Source organism: Poecilia latipinna, unplaced genomic scaffold, assembly GCF_001443285.1.
Source record: "Poecilia latipinna isolate Pla-1442-1.1 unplaced genomic scaffold, P_latipinna-1.0 Scaffold3583, whole genome shotgun sequence".
Taxonomy (NCBI): domain Eukaryota; kingdom Metazoa; phylum Chordata; class Actinopteri; order Cyprinodontiformes; family Poeciliidae; genus Poecilia; species Poecilia latipinna.
The window spans coordinates 50,763-60,673 of NW_015116199.1; the positions used below are offsets into that span (position 1 = coordinate 50,763).

The 9,911-nt window shown below is 37.1% G+C and overlaps 1 long non-coding RNA gene across 1 annotated transcript; it reads right to left on the minus strand.

Annotated features, from left to right (window-relative positions):
* Positions 1-1,729: 1,729 nt before the first annotated feature.
* On the minus strand, positions 1,730-8,609 carry LOC106941278 (uncharacterized). The gene is made up of 2 exons (XR_001423320.1): positions 8,496-8,609; positions 1,730-2,549 (listed from the first exon to the last, which is right to left on the minus strand). It is a non-coding gene; the product is annotated as an uncharacterized LOC106941278 (long non-coding RNA).
* Positions 8,610-9,911: the final 1,302 nt, after the last annotated feature.

Below are 9,911 nucleotides of genomic sequence, written 5' to 3' on the forward strand. Positions count from 1 at the left end.
TTGTTGAAAAATCGCCTAAAATGTTTCTCTGCTTTCTCATAAAAATATGCACAAACAGCAACAAAATGGAAATAAATAATGGCTGTTAACATCAGCCCAGTTTCACTTATCGATCACAAAATTTGGCTAACGTACTGATGCCGATATTGATGGCGATATGTTCTCTTATCGGCTTAGGTCAGCTGCTGTTCTAACTAAGCATTGGAGTAAATTTACAAATTTAACTATATTATATGAAAGCCCAAACAACCCATCATTGCTTACAGTCATTTGCAAATCTATTCAAATCCTATGAATTTTTCCAGACTTTGTCATGTTACAACAGATTTCCATGTATTTTCATTAGAATGTTATGCGATAGGCTTCCTTTTACCAATGGCAACTTTCCTGTCACTCTACCAATAAAGTCCGGCCTTCCCATCAACTCTGACCAGCTTAAAGAAAGTATTCCTCAATACTTTCACTGCCCCACTTTGCTTCACCAAGGGGCTGGTATGTTCAGAAATATGTGTGGCCGTTTTCCTTTCTGTTTTCTCATGACAACTTGAACAATACTCAGTAACTGCATTTCCAGTAAAAATGTACACAAAACTTTGTTGATGTTCCACTAATGTTGAAAAATGCAATTTTGCAATTATGGTATTTCCTCCTATGACTTCCTGTTGTCTCCTTTTTTGTGGTTTGTGCCAGTGGCAACATCCGGTTGTTGATCACATGACTCGTGATGAGATTACAGTGTTTCCATTGCAGTTTTGCAAAAAAAGGCACAAAAGCTCATAAGAGTTTTGGCCGCAACAGTTTTGATACAGCCAAAAGAAAAAAACAACTCATTCTAGTGCCAACAATTTTGTAGAAAAACTACAAAATTTTTGTAGTTTTTCTGAAATTGCTGTGTTTTTATTAAGACAATTTATTTTCAATATGTCAAATTGCACAATCTGACCTTTCTGATGTCATCATGATTGTTCAATAATGTTCTCCAACAAACCTGATTCCTTCACAGAACAGCTGAATTTATACAGAGATTAAATCTGACTAAGGAAGACAATCTTTACTAAAAATGTGACTTTCACATTTTTATTGGTTCAAAGTTCAAAAATCATGTTTCAACTTTACAATTATGCATGACTTTCCATAGACTGTATCATCAAATCCTGGTAAGACACAGTAGCTACGTTTCCACTGACTATATAATTGAGCAACTTGACAATCTGAAAATAAATTTGTTTGATGGAAACAAAGCAACTTAAAAAAAATCTCTCGTTTTTGGATAAAACGTTTGCACTAGGATCAAGTGGTTTTTCTGACCGTATAGATTTTGGTTTATTTTGCAGAACTGCAATGGAAACACTTTTTTCACTACACATGATCAACAACCGGATGTTTCTACTGGCACAAACCACGAAGAAGAACACAAGGAGTAGTAGTTAGAGGATGATGGAGCGTCATGTTTTTTCATGACTTATCACATTAACACAAACTTATTCACATGTGATTTTAATTGTGTTTCTCATTTAATGGGAACACCACAATTGCAAAGTAGTGTTTTTCCAACATTAGTGGAAAATCAGCAAAGTTTTGCACACGTTTGTAATGGAAACACAGATAGTGATTTTTGTGACAAGATGTCGAAACCTTAAGGGGAGTGATTACTTTTGTAAGACACTGTTTGTCTTTCTGCAACATTACTTAAGAGCATTCTGAGCCCTGAACCAGAGAAGCTGGGCCATTTTTTTTCCTGTATATAGAACAACAGGCTAGAGTGATCAACATGGCCCAGATGTTCTCTCTTTTTCTCATAAACACTTTCCACAAACATCTCTGTGAGCAATGTGCCGTTCAAAGTGCTGCAGGGCTGGTTTTGCTGAGGTTTGACAATAAAGCCAGCGACAAACCATATTTGTCATCTTGTGGCACGCGGTAACTACACACTCTCAATCCCTCACAGACCTCCTCATTTCAATGCAGGCATTATGTGGGAGTCTAGCTTTCTCTGTAAAAGCAACCTTTGTGATTTTGAGTTGCTCAGATCGTCCCTGAAGTTGACCTCCGAGGGTGAGCTGCCCGTTCCACACAAGTTTGCATTTAAAGGTAGAGGGGAGGATGGAACACGGCGGCTTCTGTCAGAAAGGATTTGCCGACTGGGAAATGAAGAAAATACAAAGCTCTCTCTCACTCAGTGAAAGAAAACCAAAGTTTTATCTACAGCGATGCTACACTCGACAACAATGCAACCTCCAGATGAGTCTTGTTTTGAGAGAGTATTTGTTGAAGCAAAAGATAACTGAAACCAAAACCCGAAAAACGCAACTCATGGTTTCATGTGTCACCTTGGACTGCAGCTTTGTGAGGTCGCCGATACGCTCCTGGTGGACGTTTAGTGTACATCGACTTCTGTCGCCCATTTTCACATGAAAAACACCACAGCATTTGTCACATACCTCCATTATTCTGTCGTGGATATGAAGGCCTTCCTCCTTGTCCGCTGGACCTTTCTCGACAATCTTGGACACAAAGATCCCTTCATTTGAAGTGCCGTCATTGTCGTCCTGTTGAGCAGATTGCAGTTATTTCCCCCATAAGCAATAAAAAATGCAGTTCCCATTTGAAAAACCTGGCCAAAAAAAGCATTTAAGACCAATTTTTTGAAAGGAATCTTTGTCTTAAACGACAAAGATAAATGGAAGGAAAACAATCCCATTAGCTAATATCATCAGCCCCAGATATAAACTTTAATCTTGACAAAAACAACAGTCACAAATTTTGAGTAGCTAGTTTTGAAATAAGACAGGATTTAGTTCTTGAGTTGACAGAGATAGCTAATAAAGCTTACAGGCTAGCCAATAATACCGAGTTACAAAAGCTTTTGAAGTCTCCACCGCTTTTACATTACCTATCTGGTAAATCTTTTTGTGCTCTGAAAGAAAAAATAAAGAAAATATACTAATTAAAAATATACTAGAAAATATACTAAGATTATCACAACTAGATATACATCAAAAATTAGCATATGCGTCAAACCTTTTTAAACTAAAGAGCTATAACAGATTTAATTGTGTTGACAACATTTGATCAAACCTTACGTGGACTCTTCAGATCTGAGCACAGATGTTTTAAAAGTGGCTGGGATTAACAAAGCCTCTCTTTAGCATTATTTAGAATTAGACCAATTAAAAAATATGGCTCTTTTAAGAGTCTTTTAAAAATAACTCGTAAGCAGATATTAAGCATACTTCTCATTAAGCTCATGTTTCAGTGTTAAAAAAATTAATAGTCTGATACAACTTCTAATATAAAATGTAGAAAATCACCATAATTAGAAGAAATACAGGCCTGAAAACATTGCCCTGTGTGTAACTGATCTATATTAGGTGTCTGAAATAAAAAAAAACTTCTCAGTATTATAATTTCTTAATCTGACTGGATATCAACCAGTCAGATTTTAGGCATGGGCAGGAACCTCACTGCATAACAACCTTGAGGGAAAACACTACCGTTTCAATATATCACTTTATATTAAGTTATGACAACGTTATTTATACATTTTATAAGTATTTTTGAATTACAATTTTTCAAATGCTTATGATGCTGAATAATTTATTGGCCAATGATGGTGATTTTTCCTACTTATAGAGCAGCACACTAAGCTAATATTACCCAATTATTGCTAACAAAACAAGATTATGTTATTAATAGTGCTGGGCAGAGCTCCTAGTGTTCACATCATGACCGTCAGCATCCTTCATGACCGGAAATGTAACCGTTAATCAGCAGTGCACCACAAGGAATGGGGGGACGTCCTCCGAAGAAACAGCTACTGCAAATCATTCAGATCAGGAACTTAAACCACTGGGAACAGAGTAATTTTGAAATGGTAATGTTTTATAAACCTCTTTAGACTCTGAACAGCAACTAGGTCATGCTTATTCCACACTAATTGCAGAATATTTAAAACCAGGTCTGTGTTGGTGTATCTTACAGATAAACTAGTTATCTAGAAGTATGAACTTTAAATGCCAAACATTGGTTGGTTGGGAAGTAGAATATACTCTTGGTCAAGACCAAAGAAAAGAATATTCACAAAAAAAAAAAAAAAAAAAAAAAAAATTCCTTTTGTGTGGTTTAAAAACTGAAGTGTGTTTCTAGGTAGATAAATTACCATTAATAATTTTCATATTAGCCAATATTATTAAGTCATATTTAATATTCAACATCAAACTTTCAAACTATCTTGCAAACTACGTCACAACCTTTTAGTTTTCAGAGTGTATTCATCATTTAACCCTGGTTTTCAGTAAAAGCATTTGTCTTGGCATTAACTACTTCCTCATTCTAAGAACTAGCTCCTATACTACAGGCTTGAAAAAGTTGGCATTTTCATAAGGAAGGCTGCATTCAGCACAGCTGTGCTGACCCCCTCCCTCAACAGCCAGAGCTAAATCTGACTTAACAACCCCTCATGGCAGTCTGTCTGAAAACACATAAAACATGTCCCACACACCTGCTGAGCTGTTGCAGCATGACCACACTTTAATGAGTCAACTACAGAAACCTCAGGGCAGGCAGTAATTAATGATAATTGGTCTTCAGGATATGCAGTTTTATTCTACAAGGCTCTGCTGAGCATTTTTAACAAGTCTGCTCACCACAAGTTTTCCCAGACACCGTGAACAAACTACAGTGGTTAGCAAAAACATTTTCACACACCCCTCAACTTTCTTCCCGTGTATCATATGAAACCCCACAAGCCTCAAAGCATCACACTGGCATTTAATATGATAGACCAACACAAAGTGGTGTATACATGTGATGGGGAAGGAAAATTAAACATGGTTTTCATAATGTTACAACTATAAATCTGAAAAGTGTGGCATGCATTCATATTTAGTTCCTTTGCACTGACATCTCTAAATAAAGAAAACTGAAGTATGGATACAACCTGAAACATGTGCATGTTTCATATTTCCCATTAGCCACTTGAATTTCTCATTCAATTTTAAAGAAATAATATGTATCAGAATCACAAACAGAACTTTGCTTTTAGTGAATCTCACACCTATCGTCAAGTAGAAGGAGATGACGACGTGTAACAGACTAAGAGAAAGTCGGCTAACATTAAGATGGTTTAGAAGAAAGTGCCCATTAAAACGGAATTAGGTTTTAACAGGGAATTGAAATTTGAGAATGTTGTTGATCAGTTAAATAGCATTGAGGGGAAAAAGAAGATTTTTAGTTTTTTTTTTAAATACTGGGATAATTATGAGAATTTGAGGTATAGATATTAGGATCCTGTAGATGGCAGTAGTGCAACAATAATTGATGCAAGCTGCTGTTGAAATCTAAAGAAGAAGAAAGCGCCCATTTTCATTTAGCACATGCTAGTAGCAGACACAAAGGATCAGCACTTCTACTGTTACAGTTACCATTCGGAAACTTCTGTAATAAGTTCAGTTAAATCTAAACTTGGCACCTTTTTCTTTTTCAACCGTAATAAATGTGATATTCAATTGACCTGTTATTACTCAGATTTTGGGTGTCCACCCCTCTCTGCTGCTGCTGCTGCATCGTTGTGGAAAATCTAGAGCAGAAGAGATATCTACGGGTTATATGTGTATGTTTACTGGTTTTTTAAAAGAAAAAACTTTGGGATTGTGGCTTATAGTCCGGTGCGGCTCATAGTTTGGAAAAGACTGACTATAATCCTTCCTGGATTTATTCTGTGAAGAACCCAGAGAGGGTTATTTGGTTATTATTTATTTCCTGACTTTTGTTCTGTGAAGAACCCAGAGAGGGTTATTTGATTGTGCTTTCTGGAAATCAATACATTTTTACATTTAGGCACTCCTGCAATCGTCACACTTTTTCTGTTACAAACTGACTCCGGACCCCCACCAGAGAAGGGAAAAGTTATGTGGCTCTCACAGGAAAAAGTTTGGGGACGCCTGTTGTAAAGCATACATTTGCTCCAAACAAATTTTTCCAAGAAAATGAAAGAAGATGAACTAGGTGAGTTCCTGAGACAGTTTGAATTGTGTAAAAATGTTAATAATTCATCAAAGGAAAACAGCAAATGTCTGCAAAAGCTACCGGAATAGGGGTGTTGCGCAGCGCAGTGGTTAGCGCAGTCGGCTAACATTAAGATGGTTTAGCACAGTGGTCCCCAAACTACGGCCCGCGGGCCGGATCTGGCCCGCCTCCACATTTAGTCCGGCCCCCTGAACAATACCGACAGCATTCAGATTTTTTTCATATACCGGATTTTCTGGACTATAAGCCGCTTATATGTGGATTTTTCTTCAACCACCAGGGGGCTCTTTAGCAGGAAGTGAATCAATGGAAGTCAAAACTGGAAGTAAAAGAAGAAAGGGCCCATTAAAACGGAATTAGATTTTAATAGGGAATTGAAATTTGAGAATGTTGTTGATCAGTTAAATAGCATTGAGAGGAAAAAGATTTTTTTTTATAATACTGGGATCATTATGAGAATTTGAGGTATAGATATTAGGATCCAGTATATGGCAGTAGTGCAACAATAATGGATGCAAGCTGCTGTTGAAATCTGAAGAAGAAGAAGAAGAAGAGGAGGAAGAAGAAGAAGAAGAAGGAAAGCACCTATTTTCATTTAGCACATGCTAGTAGCAGACACAAAGGATCAGCACTTCTACTGTTACAGTTACCATTCGGAAACTTATGTAATAAGTTCAGTTAAATCTAAACTTGGCACCTTTTTCTTTTTCAACCATAATAAATGTGATATTCAATTGACCCGTTATTACTCAGATTTTGGGTGTCCACCCCTCTCTGCTGCTGCTGCATCGTTGTGGAAAATCTAGAGCAGAAGAGATATCTGTGGGTTATATGTGTATGTTTACTGGTTTTTTAAAAAAAAAAACCTTTGGGATTTGTGGCTTATAGTCCGGTGCGGCTCATAGTTCGGAAAATACGGACTATAATCCTACCTGGATTTATTCTGTGAAGAACCCAGAGAGGGTTATTTGATTGTGCTTTCTGGAAAACGATACATTTTTACATTTAGGCACTCCTGCAATCGTCACACTTTTTCTGTTACAAACTGACTCCGGCCCCCCACCAGAGAAGGGAAAAGTTATGTGGCTCTCACAGGAAAAAGTTTGGGGACCCCTGGTTTAGCAAGTTAGATGTTAATGATCCAAAATATTTGGTTAGCTGTGCCCACCTCTGGCAATAGCTGCTGCCAATTTAATTGTAAATATATATTCTCTATTACAACCACAATGGAAATTTTGAAAACTGTCCAGCCGAAAAAGGAAACAAGATCAGGATCAATGATCTATATAGTTTGACACCAAAACATATTTATCTAATTGGTGATTTTAGCGCAAAAATTTATTTTCCATGACAACCATGATGAGAATCTTGAAAAAATATTCACATTTCGTTAAATCATCACCAAATATGATTTCTGTAAGTTCAATTATGTATGACTTGACACCAGATGTATTCATCTGTGAAAAATATTGGCATTTGAAAAATGGCCACCATCTTGAATTTTGCAGTGGTAAACACTTTTTTGGATAATCTAACTTGAATAACAAACAACTTAGGTTCTGTTCTGCTGAAATATCCAATTAACAGCTGCGCTAAAAGTCAACTTCTATATGTGAACTCAAATTCGTTGTACACAGAATTTTTATTGGTAAATAAATTGAAAACAGTTTAATATTTTAATTCAGAGTAACAAGTATTAGCTAATTTGTGTTAAATACACAAAATACGTATACTGTACTTTAAAGTTGTAATCTCAAAATATGAAGCTCAAAGGATGTGAGGAGCTCTGCAGGATGTTTGACGTTTAAAGACCACATAAATGGCTGATTAAAATTAACAAGCAAAACCAAGGAACCAGACATATGAAATATACAAAACCTGTATATTTATCTCCATACCAGAACCTTTTAAATATTGACAGTAGCTGGGAAAGTAAAACAATCTAAAATTAATTGCAGAAACCAGCACATCACATAAATAGGAACTCAGCTACAGAAAAAAACCTATGAATGGAAGGTGAAGCGGAGATATTTCCAGCCCTTCACTCAGCAGAGCGTGTGGCATCGTTAATGCCTTTTACCTCGTAGCCTGAAGGTAGGAAACAGTGGCTGTGAAAAGTTCAGCCAGGGATGAAAAGACCCCTTTTCCCTCTGTGCTTACCTTACCACCGAAATCCCCTCAATTAAAGACAAAACAACTGCGGTCATAACCGTAACCCTGTATTTAACTCCCATAAATGTAATTATAGTTCTTTTCATTTTTTTTCCCGTGCCAAATCCGCTAAGCCCAAACCAATAAATAAACACAATAAAACTTGGTGGTGCGGTCCATCTCTTCACCAGCTACAAAACGCTAAAGCCAAGCATCTGAACCCGCGTCAGTAAGAGAAGGCTTGGCATTCTTCTGCTCCAACATTCATTCCAGGTCACTGTGAAACACCGGAGTGGCTGTTGTCAGTTTCAACCTACCGCACATGGCCTTCCTCCTACGATGTTAAAACCCAGAGATCCGCTCTCTCGGAGCAGGACAACTGTCACGCTCTTAGTGTTGTCTTCCTACAGAAAGACAGGAGAGAGAGACATGTGAGCAAGCAGACAAATTACTGCAAGAAAGAAGCTGACTGATGTTTTTTCAGCCTTCAAAACGATAAATTGACAATTTATCATTTTATCATGGTGGCAGCATATTGGATCTGATTTGTTATTTTTCTGGTCATTTGTTTGTAAATTTTTGGTTGAGGCGTATGTTTGGACAAATATTCTCCTTGCTCTTTACTTTTGGAAAACTTTTAACTGTGACAATGAGATTTGTTTTTACAACTGAGTGGAGCTAGTTAGCTAATCTCAAATGCGCAAAGAGGCAGTAGTGTATAAAATTGACTTTTTTCACCTTTACATGACAGATGACATTATAATTTCATTCTGTCTATAATTTCATTCTCAAAAGCAGACCTGAACTGTTGCTTTGATTCTTTCATGTATGTGTGAGAAGTCCTTTAACCTCCATGGCAACCATTCAGCCAATCAAAACACATGGGTGGACATAGGCTTCTGAGCTTCTGTGTCACAGTGCAACCCTCCTCCAGGACTCCTTCAGACTAGCCGGCAGCAATTAGCAAACACCTGGTGGACCTGCTGAGCTCATTATAGGAGATATTTCTCAGAGCACCGCTGAGCCATGTTGCAATGACTTACTGAAGGCAGATTCAGAAAGAGCATGAGTTTCTTAAAGGGAAAGAAGCCCAATTTCAAAACCTTACATTACAAAGCCAAATTTTTTTTAAGTCAAATTTGATAAATATAGCCTTCTTACAAAAACTGAAGGTAACATAATTACTTAATTATGCTCTAAAATGCCACTCTGCCTGGAAAATAAGTAATACTGTACTGCGTCTCCAAGCATTTTGCACAGCTGAATGGTTGCCACGAGAGATTAAAGGATTTCTCAAAAACACATGAAAGAATAAGGCAACACTCCAGGTGTGTTTTTGATGAGAGAATAATTATATAGCATGATGTAAAGCTTCAAAACAACTTTTATTTTACATATTAATGCCCTGACAAGTAGTTTGTCTTATTTATCTATGCACACAAACAAACTTCCTGGTGCCATGTTTAATTCCTAACAGGAAGTCATGATCTGATTGGCTGACAGTTATTTTGTGCTACACTGCCCCCTGTGGGTTTTGCCTGTTTAAAACAACACTCAGAGTCAAATTGGTGCAGATTCGTGTAGATGAAAACTTTTCTGTAACAATCCTGAGTGCAGGGGCGCTGCCAGGAATCTTGGGCCCCCTGACAAAAAATTAGATTGGGCCTTCCCTGACAGCTGCTCTTACAATTTTTTGAGTCTATTTGACCCATAAAAAGTGTCAAAATTTAACA